Here is a 17,523-nt window from a genome sequence, read left to right as displayed (position 1 = left end):
GGTGATGATACTACAGAGTCTGGTAGTGAGTTCCATGCATCAACTACTCGGTTACTGAAGTCGTATTTCCTGCAGTCAAGTTTAAAGCGGTTTACTTTAAGTTTGTATCTGTTGTGTGCTGGTGTGTTGTTGTGATTGAAGCTGAAGTAGTCGTTGACAGGAAGGACATTGTAGCAGATGATTTTATGGGCTATGCTTAGCTCGAGTTTAAGACAATATAGTTCTAAGCTTTCTAAAGCTAGGATTGTAAGTCTAGTAGCATAGGGTATTCTGTAACGAGTGGAGGAGCGAAGGGCTCTTCGAGTAAAGTATCTCTGGACATTTTCTAGGTTTGAAAATAAAAGGGGAGACCACTTTAAGGGAAAGGCTGTGATTTTTTTTTAAATGAGGCACATAAGGGGGATACAGTTGGGGGAAGGAGGAGGAAAATACTAATTAACACCAGGACCATCCTTTACCATTAAGAGTTAGCCACTGTTTTCTTGATGTAGCTGAAGGCAATGAAGTTGAAATGTGTGATGCTTACTCTACCTCTGTCTCATTAGCAGAACACAAAGTGAGAACAGACATATATTGTCTGCCTCTTAGACAGATAACACACCCACACACAACCGTACACACTTCTTGTGCAATATTTGTATTGCATTGCTACTGCATGCAAGGAATGAGAACTAGCGCTATCCCATGCTCAACAGACAACCGCTTTTAACCTGGACAACCAAGAGAGACACCTACATCCCCTCCAAAAACATGTGTGATGTTTGAACACAGCTGGGCTATAAGGCTAGCGGTCAATTCATTTTAATTTTAAACAAGAAATGAAGCAGCTAAGATGCAAGTTGATTCATGGTTTGTAGGACGTTCCAGTTAATGTGAGTGGGCTCGGTGTGCACCTGTTTAATTTCCAGTCACTCTGTTTGGAGCTAGGTGGTCTGTATAGAGAAAACATTAATTACGGTGCACAGTAGGAGATATTTGTAGTTGCTGCATTAAAGGAACAAATTGCTTCAATCTTCCCCCCCAAAAAAATTCTTCCAAAAAAAAAAAATTCCTTTGCACCGTGTTTTTAATAATGCATCTATTTTAATCAGTTAAATGGCAGTTGGTGAAGTAAACATTCTTTAAATCAGAACACAGCCTTCCTAAACAGGCGTGGAGAGTGAATGAGAAATTTGAATAAGGATTTAGAGTAGAAGTTGATGACATGGTTATAAAACCTGGATGTTTGCATCACCAGCTATGCAAGTGTTTATTTTTTTAAAAATCCACCAGCATCCACACATTTTGTGGTGTATGTACAAGAAAATCTATATATCCCTCGAAAGGGAGAAAAGTCCAGTTGGAACTAAATTGGTGTCTCTTTTATCTGTGGACGTACATCAGAATAAGCATTTCAACACCTCTCAAATCAAAGAATGGAGCAGCTTTGGAAAGCAAAGATAAATCTTTGATGGATACACCAGGGAATTGGGAGAAAGAAGGGTGCGCTGGAAGGGTAGAAAGGAAAGAAACGGAAACTAAGAATAGGGTGCTACTCTTATTTAGATTATAAAAGGGTTTTCCTTGTCACTGTATGCAAAACAGACCTTGCTAATGAGATACAAGAATGCCAGTCACACCCAACTGTATGCTTTTCCATATCAGATGAAAATCGAGATACTGACAGGTGTTGTGTTGCCGTTTGAACTGAAGATAAGAAAAACGTGTGCGTGCCGCAACTTTTTTTAGTGTGGTTCTTAGAGGAGCAATACACACAAACACAAACCCAAGAGTTGGAAGCTAGGTGTGATAATCCTTGGCTCTCCTGCACACAATCCTCAAAACCTTTCCTTAGTGTTCTAAAATGGGAGATGCTGTGGCCACATTATCCTGAAGGCTAATAATCCCAAATAAAATTAAGAATGACCAAAAGAGATATTAAAGTGTTGCATCAGCACTTTGGGACCGAAGACTGGAGGTGGGACTAGACATTTTATATATTTATTAGATTTCTATGCTGCCCTTCTCGAAGTGACTCAGGGCGGCGTACAACATTGTAAATAAACATAATATACATGAGAAATCTAATTATTTAAAAGACATATACAAAGTTAGTAAAAAATATAAAACTCCTTACGCAATCATCCACATTCATACAATTCAATCATTCATATCGGCCGGGGACCATCTCGTAATTCACAGTCCCCCTGCCCGCCGGCAGAGGTAGGTCTTCAAAGCTTTATGAAAGACCAGGAGGGAGAGGGCAGTACATATCTCCGGAGGAAGTTCATTCTACAGGGCTGGGGCCACCACAGAGAAGGCTCTTCCCCTAGGCCCTGCCAGACAACATTGTCTGGCTGACGGGACCTGGAGACTCTGTAGGACCTAACCAGCCGCTGGGATACATGAGGTAGAAGACAGTCCCGTAAGTGATCTGGTCCTGAGCCTTTTTAACCTGGACAACTATTTTTCTATAGAACCCTTAGTGACATGGCAGCCTGGGTTGCTGGAAGCAGCAGTGACCCAGGCCTGCCAAGCCCCCGAGCCAGTTATCTCGGTGACACCATAGGCAGTGCCATCTTGTTTTTGTGCTTCTGCGCATGTGAAGAACTTTTTAAAGTAATGCGCCTGTGCACCTGCCTCTGCTGGGCATGTCCCTGAGGGAACCAGCAGTACCTGAATCCAGAACCCACTCCTGCCGAAGATGTGATATTTCAAAACAAAGCCAGCCAAAGTGACATCTTTGCTGCAACACACCATGTGCTCTCCAGCGAAGGGCTGCAAAAAGTTTTACTACCACACTGGAGCCGTGGCTTATTTTGTGGGAGTGGCTTGATGATCATGTGACCAGGTGGGAGTGGCTTGATGATCATGTGACCAGGTGGGAGTGGCTTGATGATCATGTGACTGGCTTAAAGGTGGCCAACTTGATGCCACTCATGTCAAGGGTTAGGGTGCCTGGCCTCTCCTCGCCTCAAAGAGATACAATTTCCCCATTTATTTACTATTACTGAACCTCCAAAATATATTTAATTCTATGCATATATGCCGTATGGGTACATACCTATTACACACAGGCACACAAAAATATACATGATTTACTATATAAACTGTATGTGTATGTACGCAGAACCGGTAGAAAAAATTTTGATTTTTTTTTTCTTTCTTTCCCTTCTGGGCTCTGGGTATTTTTTTCCTATCACAGTAAATGAGGTTGGATGTGTATAATTTTAGAAGAGCTGTGCATGTGTGTGTGTGTGTGTACATACACTTTATATAGTAGATAATGTCTATTTTTGTGTGCCTGCATGTAATATGTATGTACACATATGGCATATATACATAGAATTAAATAGTATGTTTTTGATGTTCAGTAATAGTAAATAGAGAGGGAAATTGTATTTCTTTGAGGCAAGGAGAAGCCAGACACCCTAACCCAAACCCTTGGCGTGAGTGACATCAAGTTGGCCACCTTTAAGCCAGTCACATGACCTTTAAGCCACCCCTGGTCACATGATCATCAAGCCACTCCCACCTGGTCACATAGCCAGTAAGCCACACCCATAAAATAAGCCACACCCACAGTGTGGTAGTAAAAAAAAATGTAGCCCTTCACTGTATATGCAGATGAACACTAACAAACAGACTGCCGTTGCATATCAACTCCCCCCAGAGATTAGGATTGACCCCAGCCTCCTTGCCTTTTGCAAACTCCTCAAAACCCACCTCTACTATCAGGCAGGGGGAAATTCACTTTATGTATGGTCTGTATGAGATGTATGATTGTTTTTATGTTAAGTGTTTTAAATATTGGATTTGTACTGTTTTCTTGTTGTGAGCCGCTCCGAGTCCTTGGAGAGGGACAGCATACAAATCTAATTAATAATAATAATAATAATAATAATAATAATAATAATAATAATAATAATAATAATAATATTGTACATGGTTTATCTGGGGCTTATTGGATAAATGAAGAACAGCTGGTTCACACAATCTACTAAGGCAGTGTTTCCCAACCATGGCAACTTGAAGATATCTGGACTTCAACTCCCAGAATTATTTTACTGAAAGAGTGGTAGATGCTTGGAACAAACTTCCAGCAGACATGGTTGGTAAATCCACCCTAACTGAATTTAAACATGCCTGGGATAAACATAGATCCATCCTAAGATAAAATACAAGAAATAGTATAAGGGCAGACTAGATGGACCATGAGATCTTTTTCTGCCATCAATCTTCTATGTTTCTATGTCAGTGTTTCCCAACCTTGGCAACTGGAAGATATCTGGACTTCAACTCGCAGAATTCCCCAGCCAGCATTCGCTGGCTGTGGAATTCTGGGAGTTGAAGTCCAAATATCTTCAAATTGCCAAGGTTGGAAACACTGTGCTAAGGCATGCACCATAGTTTACAAACCACATTGGTTGGGTTTCTGCAACATGCTGCACTCAAACCAGAGGAATACCAGGATGAGCAGGCAAGTTGCAATGAACCCAGCCGCACACAGGCGATGTAACTGTTTCCAGACATTCCCAGGGTTGTGTTGGCACTTACCACCAGCAACAAACATTCACAGCAATGTTTCTGTTTAAAATGCACACATTCTGTGCGTGTAATAATGTATAAGAGAGGGAGATGGATTTCAAATCCGACTCCCAACTGACTGCCCAACCAGCTTTTTTGAATGTTAAGCAAGCAAGCAAGAAGGATCAGCTTACAGATACAAAGGCTCACTTCCCACGTAGGATCTAAAATAAGAATCGTTCTGCCACAGTACAGAACAGTCGAGAGGTGCAATCTGTGTTCCTGGTGGCCAAATGCTAAGAACAATTGTCGAGCAAGGAAAAAGGCTTAACCCACATCCTGATGAGACATTTATCCTTTCATTTTTTTCCCCCTCGGCAGAAAAATACAAAAAACTCAAAATCCACGGAGTATTAAATGCTCCACTGAGTAACCACAGTCTTCATTTCTTTCTCGTTCAATCCCCACTGATACTCGCTCTAATATGATAAATTTATCTTCAGCGCGTGTAGCAGCTCTGCAATCGGAGACACATCAGAGTTGTTCTCAGCTTTTAAAGGAACACACGGAGATACATACATGTGCACACATGTGCCAGTGAAAGATGGTATAGTGATTGCCATAATTTTTGGAGTGTAAGATGCACCTCTTTTCTCTCTAAAAGAGGCTGATAATTTGGGTGCGTCTTATACTCTGAATGTAGCTTTTTTTCCCCCAGCCCTAACTAGGTGCTAAGAATCTTCCCAGCTCTTATCTTGCAGGTTCTTTCATTGTTACTGTCTGCGAAGAATGTTTTCCAAGCCCTAAGTCTTTGCAGAGTTTTTTCATTGCTCTAACTTGCTCCAAATAAGTTTCTTTCCAGCCCTAGCCAGGTGCTAACGATGTTCCCAGCTCTTACTGCTTGCAAGCTCTTTCATTGTTACTCTCTGGGAATAATGTTTTCCAAACCCTGTTTTTGTAGGGTTTTTTTTAAATTGCTCTAACTTGCTCCAAATGTTTCTTTCCAGCCTTAACCAGGTGCTAACAATCTTCCCAGCTCTTACAGGTTTGCAAGATCTTTCATTGTTATTCTCTGCGAAGAATATCGTCCAAGCCTTAAGTCTTTGCAGGTTTTTTTCATTGCTCTATTTGCTCAGAATTTTTCTTTCCAGCCCTAACCAGGTTCTTACAATCTTCCCAGCTCTTGTTGCCTTGCAAACTCTTTCATTGTTATTCTCTCCAAATAAGTTTTTTTTAAACCCTAACCAGGAAATAAAATAATGTGCTGAAGCTGACCAGACTAAGGACGCTAGCAAGGTGAATATCTGGCAAGCAGATTCTTTTCCCTATTTTCCTCTCTAAAAACTAAGGTGCGTCATATACTCATACACTTATACTGGTAAGTGCCAGACAAGGAGGCAAGAGATCATCTAATCATCCCTTAAGCAGGAAAGCAAAGTAGTCATTCTCCGGCAGACAAAAATTAACAAATTGAGAAACGTCTATCAAACGCACTCTGGACTAGCATGGTAGACTGAGCTTCAGTAGGATCACAGGACTAAAACATTTGTCCAAGACTGTAGACATTCCACAGCCCTGTAATTGGGCTGGGAGCTCCAGATTTCATAATTTAAAGAACCAAAGAGCACCAACTTGGAAAAACTACCCTTTATCCTCAAAGTACACCAAGCCTAAACTCTGATCCTAAACTCTATCGGTGAATCATGCTTCTGACTCTTTAATCAAACCCATTAAGAAATCTTAACCACACCCATCTAAGAATTTTCAAGAAAAAGTAAAGAGTGGAAAAATGAAGGAGAAAGGGAGGGAGAGGGAGGAAGAAAGGAAGGAAGGAAGGAAGGAAAAGGGAGAAGGAGAGGGAGGAGAAGGGAAAGGAAAAGGAGAAAGAGAAAGAGGAGGAGGAGAAGGAGAAGAAGATGGAGAAGGAAGAGAAGGGGAAGGGGGAGATTTAGGTTACGTTTGCACAATACAGCCAGGAACCAAATTTTATACAAAAATCAAAGCAAACCACTCTATGACCTAAGGTGCCAGTCCATCTGCAGCATGCTTGCAAGAGGAAGTTCTGGATTTGCAGTCATTAAGCCATGGCTTATAGTTTAACAACTGCTGCTAACAAAACTCCTCCCAAAAGACTTTGTCGGTTGCTCTCTGCTGAGATTGTTTGCAAAACATGGAGGACCTAGATAGACCATCTAATCAGCACTGTGTTCATCGCCAAAGCCAGAAGAGCAAATAGACAGAGAATCCCCAACCAACTACATTCCCACTAGACACAACCAACATTACACCCTCAATGAACTTAATTTTCTGACTTTACTGTTATTTTCTATATTTTCTTTTATGTACACTGAGAGCATCTGCACCAAAGACAAATTCCTTGTGTGTCCAACCACGCTTGGCCAATAAAAATAATTATGTTCTATTCTATTTTTTTAATTATTCCAGAATAACATACCAAATATTCTACTTGACCAACAAACCTGATAGATCTTTCAAGAAATTAAGTTACAGACAGTTGTAATTAGGGTGATATACAAAGTCCAGTCAATGTATTTTGAAGGCTCCCTGAAAACTGGACAGAAAGAACTGAATCATTTAGCATTTAGACTTATATACCGCTTCATAGTGCTTTTACAGCCCTCTCTAAGCAGTTTACAGAATCAGCATATTGCCCCTAACAATCTGGGTCCTCATTTTACCCACCTTGGAACTTATGGTCTTCATAAACATAAAGGGTTGACCAATTGCTACCCAGCAAAGCCGAAAACCAGAAAAGGAACAAGGCAGGTGAAATCCTGAACAGCAATCATCCCATAACATCAGCATTCATGGTGTACCTTACTTGCAAATCTTAAATGCATTACCTGACTAATTGCAGCATTAATGAAGCTGTTGCATGTACCCATAGTTAATAAATAGATGCAGCTGCTTTCCGCTGTTGTTGTTAAAGCACTCATAAATAAGCACTTTTGGCAAGCAGCCATCCTAATACACAGAGAGGAATTGATAAACCTTCCCAATGTTGTTAGGAGAAGGGAATGTTGGCAGTCTTTCAGATGACCAGGTCAAAACAGGTATGCTGTTTTATGAGTTACGAATGCAAGAGGTAGCCAACTAGCCACTGATTAAAAACTATAAGTAACTGCAACAGGCTTTCTTGTAAGAAATATAGTTTACTTTTCTTCTTGCACAAATATTTATTTAAATAAACCGTCACTTTTACTCTATGTCACAAACTCTTTCACTATTAACCAATATAACAAACCATCTTCAATACTATAATACAATTACATGTAACTACTCCATAACTTCCACAACTACTACAATTGCCACAACTATTACAACTACCACACCCATGCAAGGGTGTATCTTTCCTTTATATAGTTCCCAACCAATCAGGTTGCAACACAATTAGTAAACCTATGATTACACACTAAGTATTGCTTACATCATCCATTACCATGGTTACAGACCATTTTCCTGCATTGTAATATTATCTGAGGATGTACTAACTCCTGACATGCTGATGTATTTAGAACCCTCAAGTCTACCAGTTCCCCCACCTGATCAGTCTACACATGACTAGATAATAAAATCCCATGTTTAGAAACTTCATCTATCTTCATTGGACTCTTTCGAAGCAAACTGGCAAAGAAGGGTTGGACAGGGAGCCATTGGAATGGCCTGAAGAAGCTTCCTGGACAAGAAGTGAAAGGTCTTCAAAGAAAAAACCGAAAGCCAATTGCCTCTTGAAAAAGAAGGAAAAACACCTTTGGGACAGTCCTGGAGAAGACCTCGAGAAACATATGGGAAACCTGGTTAAATGAGAGAAAGAGATTCATACTGGCTATCCTACACTCTTAATTCTGATGTATAAAAGAGAAGGAAGGGAAAATCCAGGCGAATCTACGGATTAACAGAGATGGAAGGGACCTAGGAGGTCTTCCAGTCCAGTGTTTCCCAACCTTGGCAACTTGAAGATATTTGGACTTCAACTCCCAGAATTCCCCAGCCAGCGAATGCTGGCTGGGGAATTCTGGGAGTTGAAGTCCAGATATCTTCAAGTTGCCAAGGTTGGCAAACACTGTTCTAGTCCAGTGGTTCTCAAACTTTCTAATACCGTGACCCCTTAATACAATTCCTCATGTTGTGGTGACCCCGAACCATAAGTCTAGTGCCAATTCTCCCAGCAGAGCTTTAAGCTGATTGGCAGGAAGGTCAGAGGGACACCCCCACTGTAAACGCCCGATTGGTCAGATTGTAAAAATATGTTCCAAGGCGCCAGAATAGAAGCTTTAGTTCCTAACACCCTGGGAAATTTGTATTTTCCCATGGTCTTAGGCGACCCCTATGAAATGGTCATTCGACCTCCAAAGAGGTCCCGACACCCAGGTTGAGAATTTCTGTTGTAGTCCAAGCCCTCCACCCAAGCAGAAGACCCTACACCAGTGATGGTGAACCTATGGCACGGGTACCACAGGTGGCACGCGGAGCCATATCATCTAGCACATGAACCATTGCCCTAGCTCAGCTCCAACATGCAGGTGTGTGCTGGCCAGCTGTTTTTTGGCTCACACAGAGGCTCTGGTAGGGTGTTTTTGGCTTCCAGAGAGCCTCTGGGGCAGATGGGGGGGTGTTTTTACCCTCCAGGAAAGTCTTTGGAGCCTGGGGAGGGTGAAACATGAGCCTACTGGCCAATTAGAAGTTGGGAAACAAGATTTTTCTGGCCTTCAGACGGCCTCCGGGCGGGGGGAGCTGTTTTTATGGGTGTGGGCACTTGCACAGGTGCGATAGTGCACACGGATGCTCTTTCGACACCCGAGGGAAAAAAGGTTTGCCATCACTGCCCTACACCATTTCTGACATGGTTGGAAGATTCTAGCGATGAAGTTCCCACAACTTCCAAAGGCAACTTAGAATAGAATAGAATAGAATTTTTTTATTGGCCAAGTGTGATTGGACACACAAGGAATTTGTCTTGGTGCATATGCTCTCAGCGTACATAAAAGAAAAAGATACATTTGTCAAGAATCATGTGGTACAACACGTAATGATTGTCATAGGGGTCAAATAAACAATCAATATTAATAATGTGGAGGATTTCTGTCCCCGACCAATGAGGATAAATCAGTTTCTGGAAGCTTATGAAAAGGGAGCTGTAAATAAAATAGATGTAGTTGCTGATGATAAGGGGCAAACTAATAATGAAAATAATGTTCTTCGGGTAATGTACACAAATGCTCGAAGCTTGAGCAACAAGCTCTGTGAGTTAATGGCCATAATATCTAGAGATAATTTGGATCTGTTTGCCATAACTGAGACATGGTTTAGGGATTCTAATGAATGGGAAATATCCATACCAGGATATACACTGTATAGGAAGGATAGAATAGAGAGAAGGGGAGGTGGAGTAGCCATTTATGTTAAAGAAAGTCTAAAAACAATACTAATTCAAAATACATGTAAAGATCTGGAGACCCTCTGGATTTGCATGCAAAATAAAGACGGTTCTGTCATTAGAATTGGGGTGATCTATAGGCCTCCAGGGCAATCTGAGGAACATGACAACAAGATGGTGGATGAGATTACCCTAATGGCAGTAAAGGGAGATATTGTGGTTATGGGTGATTTCAACATGCCTGATGTTGACTGGAATATCCCCAGTGCCCTTACATGCAAAAGTAAGAATATAGTAGAGGCCTTTACAGGAGCAGCTATGGCACAGCTAGTTAAGACACCAACTAGAGGGGAGAATATTCTAGATTTAGTCTTTACCAATGGGAATCGGGTTTCAGAGGTCAAGGTGGGAGAAAATTTAGGTTGCAGTGACCATCTATGTTTGTGGTTTGATGTAAAAACTGATGGTGAGCAATCCTATACTGCAACCAAAGTATTGGATTTCAGAAAAACAAATTTTAATGCAATGGGGGAATATTTATATAATGAATTAAAGGGGAGGGATAAAATGGCAGGAGCAAGCACCCAGTGGACTGTATTAAAAAAGGCCATCTTAAAAGCCACAAGACTTTATGTAAAGCAAGTAACTAAAGGTAAAAGGAAGAAGAAACCGCTATGGTTTAGCAATGATGTAAGGGCTATAGTCAATGAAAAAAAGGCTGCCTATAGGAGGTATAAAGAGTCTGGAAGTATAGCTGATAGAGAGGTGTATAAAATGAGACAGAAGGAGGCGAAACAGATAATATATGCTGCTAAAGCCTCAAAAGAGGAAGAAATAGCAAAATCTGTAAAGAAGGGGGATAAAACCTTCTTCAGATATATTAGTGATAGGAAGAAGAAAAACTGCAGCATCACAAAGCTTAGTACCGGGAATAATACATACATTGATGGGAATAAGGAGATCGCTGACCATTTCAATAGCTACTTCTGTTCAGTTTTCTCAAAAGACACCTTACAAAATAATAATAATACTATAGAGGGATATAGCATTGCTTCCAGCTGTATGGATTCAGCTCCAGTGATCTTAGAAGCCGATGTCTTAGAAGAACTTGAAAGATTAAAGATAAATAAGGCAATGGGTCCAGATGGCATCCACCCCAGAGTTCTTAAAGAACTCAGATCTATCATTGCTACCCCCCTGACTGATTTGTTTAACAAATCCCTGTTAACAGGAGATGTTCCTGAGGATTGGAGAATGGCCAGTGTTGTGCCTATCCACAAGAAGGGCAGTAGAGAAGAAGCTGGTAACTACAGGCCAGTTAGCTTGACATCAGTTGTAGTTAAAATGATGGAGACTCTACTCAAAAAGAGGATAAATCAGCATCTAAAAAACAATAACTTATTGGACCCAAATCAGCATGGCTTTACTGAAGGCAAATCGTGTCAGACTAATCTCATTGAGTTCTTTGACTATGTCACAAAGGTGTTGGATCAAGGTGGTGCCGTGGATATTGCCTATCTGGACTTCAGCAAAGCCTTTGATACGGTTCCACATAAAGAGCTGATAGATAAATTAGTGAAGATTGGACTTAATCCCCGGATAGTTCAGTGGATTTCAAGCTGGCTGAAGCATAGACATCAGAGAGTTATTGTTAATGGCGAGTATTCTGAGCAGAGTCAGGTTACAAGCGGTGTGCCACAAGGGTCTGTTCTGGGTCCTATTCTTTTTAATATGTTTGTGAGTGACATAGGGGAAGGTTTGGTAGGGAAGGTTTGCCTATTTGCCGATGACTCTAAAGTGTGCAATAGGGTTGATATTCCTGGAGGGGTCTGTAATATGGTAAATGATTTAGCGTTACTAGATAAATGGTCAAAGCAATGGAAACTGCAGTTTAATGTTTCCAAATGTAAAATAATGCACTTGGGGAAAAGGAATCCTAAATCTGAGTATTGCATTGGCAGTTCTGTGTTAGCAAAAACTTCAGAAGAGAAGGATTTAGGGGTAGTGATTTCTGACAGTCTCAAAATGGGTGAACAGTGTGGTCGGGCGGTAGGAAAGGCAAGTAGGATGCTTGGCTGCATAGCTAGGGGTATAACAAGCAGGAAGAGGGAGATTGTGATCCCCTTATATAGAGCGCTGGTGAGACCACATTTGGAGTACTGTGTTCAGTTCTGGAGACCTCACCTACAAAAAGATATTGACAAAATTGAACGGGTCCAAAGACGGGCTACAAGAATGGTGGAAGGTCTTAAGTATAAAACGTATCAGGAAAGACTGAATGAACTCAATCTGTATAGTCTGGAAGACAGAAGGAAAAGGGGGGACATGATCGAAACATTTAAATATGTTAAAGGGTTAAATAGGGTTCAGGAGGGAAGTGTTTTTAACAGGAAAGTGAACACAAGAACAAGGGGACACAATCTGAAGTTAGTTGGGGGGAAGATCAAAGGCAACATGAGAAAATATTATTTTACTGAAAGAGTAGTAGATCCTTGGAACAAACTTCCAGCAGACGTGGTTGGGAAATCCACAGTAACTGAATTTAAACATGCCTGGGATAAACATATATCTATCCTAAGATAAAATACAGGAAATAGTAAAAGGGCAGACTAGATGGACCAAGAGGTCTTTTTCTGCCGTCAGTCTTCTATGTTTCTATGTTTCTAATAAAAATCTTGGGATACAAGCAACAAGTTACAGTCATGTTCTTCAAAGTATAGTCATGAACTTCTGTTCCATGGATGGATTGCTCTCACTGTCAGAAATATTTTTTTATTTCCAGGTTAAATCTCTCCTTGTTCCGTTTCCATCCATGATTCTTCTCTGGCATGAAGAAGAATCAGTGGCAGCCCCTCAAATATTGGAAGACTGCTCTCATGTCTCCCCTGGTCCTTCTCTTCACAATATCTTAAGGAATAGAATTCTAGCCATACAACAATCTACCTACCTTGGAAGGTGGACAGGTGGTGGCAACATTAGCCTTCTCCATGTTTTGGTGTACACGGCGAAGAAAGGAAACCACTGAACATTGGATTTTCTGTTCCATCGGGAACAACTACCCAATTCAGGAAAGGGTAGTGCATTGTTGCTGCATTCTAGTGTGTTTGCTCTGGAAGGAAAGAACATAAAGATCACGATATATAGCTTGCCTAAAGAATATATAAGCTAGTGCAAATTAAAGCAATGGGTGGCAACTAAACAAGGAGAGAAGCAACTTAGTACTGAGGATAAATTTTCTGATAGTTGGAACAATTAATCAGTGGAACGGCCTGCCTCCAGGAGTTGTGAATGCCCCAACACTGGAAGTTTTTAAGAAGGTGAGATCATCCAAGGGCATGGGGTGAGGTATCATCAGTAAGCTGATGATACCCAGCTGTACATCTCCACCCCATGTCCAGTCAGTGAAGCAGTGAAAGTGATGTGCTGGTGCCTGGAGGCTGTTGGGGTCTGGATGACTGTCAACAGGCTCAAACTCAACCCTGACAAGATGGAGTGGCTGTGGGTTTTGCCTCCCAAGGACAATTCCATCTGTCCGTCCATCACCCTGGGGGTGGAATTATTGACCCCCTCAGAGAGGGTCCGTAACTTGGGCGTCCTCCTCGATCCACAGCTAACATTAGAGCACCATCTTTCAGCTGTGGTGAGGGGGGCGTTTGCCCAGGTTCACCTGGTGCACCAATTGCGGCCCTATCTGGACCAGGAGTCACTGCTCATAGTCATTAATGCCCTCATCACCTCAAGGTTTGACTACTGCAATGCTCTCTACATGGGGCTACCTTTGAAAAGTGTTCGGAAACTTCAGATCATGCAGAATGTGGCCGCGAGAGCAATCATGGGCCTACCCCGATATGCCCATGTCTCATCAACACTCCACAGTCTGCACTGGCTGCCAATCAATTTCCAGTCACAATTCAAAGTGTTGGTTATAAAGCCCTTCATGGCATCGGACCAGAATACCTCCAAGACCACCTTCTGCCACATGAATCCCAGCGACCGATTAGGTCCCACAGAGTTGGCTTTCTCTGGGTCCCGTCGACCAAACAATGTCGTCTGGCAGGACCCAGGGGAAGAGCCTTCTCTGTGGCGGCCCCGGCCCTCTGGATCAACTCCCCCCAGAGATTAGGATTGCCCCCACCCTCCTCGCCTTTCAGAAGTTATTAAAAACTCATCTTTGCCACCAGGCATGGGGAACTTAACACACACCCCAATTGTCAAGGTTGGTGTATGGTTTGATTGGATTGTGTGATTATTTTATTATAAGGGTTTTAAATTGTATTTTTTTAAAATTGGATTTGTACACTGTTTATGTTGTTGTGAGCCGGCCTGAGTCTTCGGAGAGGGGCGGCATACAAATCTAATAAAAAACATAAAAACAAAACAACCCAAGATGTTGGACAGCCGTTTGCTTAAAATAGTGTAGCTCAACTAACCAAGGCTTTGACCTAACTCACCTGGCCCCATTCATGTATCCTGAGGAGCCCAAATGCGAGCTTGAACAAGTTAGCTTGACCTGGAAAGCCAATCTTTCATACACAATGCCTCAAGACCGTAGAAGGGGGTGGTGGTGGTAAAATGTAATAAATGGATTAATCCGGGTCATTAAGTATAAATTCCCCACACCTCATGGGGAGAAGCTGTGGCTCATTTCCCAAATCATCATTTTCTTGGCTATTTACCCCCCCCCCACCCCAATTTCAGCCAACTTCCCAGCCCTCCCCCTCCCTGTTCCCCCCCCTTCCCCATCCCAATTTGAAGGACTGGAGCCCGGCGTGGGAAAGGTACCTTGGGGCTTTTCACAAATCCAGTAGGCCCTTGAACCAAAACCAATTAGAATGCCCCAAGGCTCTGCCATTCAGGGCTGGCCCTCCTTTTCAAATGGCTGCCATCTGAAGACCTGTGAAGGACCCCAGATATGAATGGGGGGGACTTGGTAAAGTGGTGCTTAAGCCAGGCCCAAGGTGAAAGGAGCGCAGCTTCTATAGGAACAGCGGCTTTGGTTTCTAAGAGACCAACTGACCAAGAGGTTGATGAGAGAGAGAGAGAGAGAGAGAGAGAAATAAAAAAGAAACTCTCACTTACTATTCTGTCTGATTTGTAGAGACCAAAATCCTCCCGTCTGGGAGGGTGAGCAATCCAAGCCATGTTTATAATTCCTTCAGCTTTGTTTTTCTTTCTTTCTTTCTTTCTTTCTTTCTTTCTTCCTTTCTTTCTCTCTCTCTTTTTTCTTTCTTTCTTTCATTCCTTTCTTTCTCTCTCTCTCTGTCTTTCTCTTTCTTTCTTTCTTTCTTTTTCTTTCTTTTCTTTCTTTCTTTCTCTCTCTCATAGAGATTATTATTTTGGGAAGTGGTAGTTTCTTTCTTTCTCTTTCTCTCTCTCTTTTTTCTTTCTTTCATTCCTTTCTTTTTCTCTCTCTGTCTTTCTCTTTCTTTATTTCTCTCTTTCTTCCTTTCTCTTTCTTTCCTTCCTTCCTTTCTTTCTCTCTTTCTTTTTTTCTCTCTGTCTTTCTCTTTCTTTCTTTCTCTCTCTTTCTTTCTTTTCTTTCTTGCACCCTAAAGCTCTTTATTATAACAATTACCAAGGATCGGGATGGAAATTTCCCACCATTTTTATTCAAGAAGCACAGAGACATGCAAAACTCCCTAAAGTGTAAATTAAGTTAAAGCTATTTCATTTAAAGTAGCAAAGAAATCTGCAAACCCCTAGAAAATACATAAATTCACAAAGGAGTCTACAAATATGATAGAAGACCACCTAGTCGGTGTTATCTTCTCACTTCCTGGGCTCCTGTGCAATCCAGCCACCAACGGTTCGTCCATTCTTAACTGCACACCTATTATATATTTGTTTTCTGTTCAGGCCTTGTTAGGGATTAAATCCTGCTTCCTAGATTCCTAAAAAAAAAATTGAGTTTCACTGATGGATCAACAAGAATATGGAGTTTGCCAGAGGAGGAAAAAAAACTTGTAATCAAGTTTTGACTATGGTGGAAAAATGAAGGAAAAGTTGAAATCCAAGAATGACTAATAGCTACTTTTATGATATTATGAAGATTCAAAGCGATGAGTCAGTCAAGCCACCTTGAAATCAAATATCTGAATATGCGCATAATTCTAACTCACAAAGTATTCTCTGCCCAAAGTGATCTTAACCACAGTTTACTGAATAAACCACAACTGGCTGAGCTAAGTTTAAACATACAAAATGGTAAACTAATCCAAGCAAATCACATTGTGGCTTGGTACGATGGGTACATAGCCTCTTGCCCACAGGTTCAAGTCCCATCACATAAATGTTTGTCCATTGCAAGATGTTACTACTCTTCATCAGCAAATGGAGAGGGGTAATAATGCCCCGCATATTACATAGATATTCAAACAATAAATTAATGGAGCTAGTTAGCCAAACACATGCACACACTTTGTAAACAACTGCTATGACCACTCACCTGAGAAGCGATGCATAAAATATTTATATAATATTCATATGAAGGGAGCAAAACAAATTCTGATCACTTCAACTGCAACTTTTTAACATTGATGATGTGACTCTAATTTGATGTAACTCAGAATTTATTTCATTCATATTTACCAGACTCTAAAACATTTCTAACTAAATTAACTAAATTCACCGGTTCCACTAAAATATATCTGCACCGCTACTACCCTGTTTCCCCGATAGTAAGACACCCCCGATTGTAAGACGTATCAGGGGTTTCAGGGGGGTCGGCTAATATAAGCCGTACCCCGAAAGTAAGACATATGTCTTACTTTCAGGGAAACACGGGGGTATTGCCGGGGGGGAGCCCGATGACGTCGCTTCCAAGCTCCCCGCGCGCCCCTCGCCTTCGCCTCGCCGCGGCGCCACCGCCTCTTCCCCTGCCGAGGCTCGGCTGCAAGCGGCCAGCGAGGCCGACCGGCTCCGAGGCGAGCGGCCAGAGCTGCGCCCTCCTTCGCCCGCCTCCTTTCCGGCAGGCAGGTGGGGCTGCCCAACTGCGCAGAGCGGCTCCTCCCCTCCAGACTCATGCTTCCCCGACATGCGTCTGCGGCTCCACGCGTGCACGCCGCTTGGAGCCCTGAGGTTGAACTTGGAAAAGGGCTCACGAGGCTCCTGTCCCGCGGCTGCCCTTCTGGACTCTGGGGAGATGCCTTCGGGAACGCGACCCTTTCAATTTTTTTCCAATGTAAGACATACCCCGAAAGTAAGACGTAGTGGGGCTTTGGGGGGTAAAAAGAAAGTAAGACACTGTCTTACTTTCGGGGAAACACGGTAATACAGTAAACTTCTTTTTGTAAAGAAAATTGGAGCAGTCACGCACATTCAAACCAGAGGAAATTTTCTTAAGAAAAATATATATATATACATTGCTCAAAAAATAAAGGGACCACTCAAATGACACATCCTAGATCTGAATGAATGAAATATTCTCATTGAATTCTTTGTTCCGTACAAAGTTGAATGTGCACAACAGCATGTGAAATTGATTGTCAATCAGTGTTGCTTCCTAAGTGGACAGTTTGATTTCACAGAGTTTGATTTACTTGGAGTTGTATTGTGTTTGTTTAAGTGTTCCCTTTATTGTTTGGAGCAGTGTATATATTCCCATATATAGATATATAGAG

This window comes from Erythrolamprus reginae, chromosome 10, assembly GCF_031021105.1.
Source record: "Erythrolamprus reginae isolate rEryReg1 chromosome 10, rEryReg1.hap1, whole genome shotgun sequence".
Lineage (NCBI taxonomy): Eukaryota > Metazoa > Chordata > Lepidosauria > Squamata > Dipsadidae > Erythrolamprus > Erythrolamprus reginae.
The sequence above is the reverse complement of the archived record's forward strand: the minus strand, read 5'-3'. Positions refer to the sequence as shown.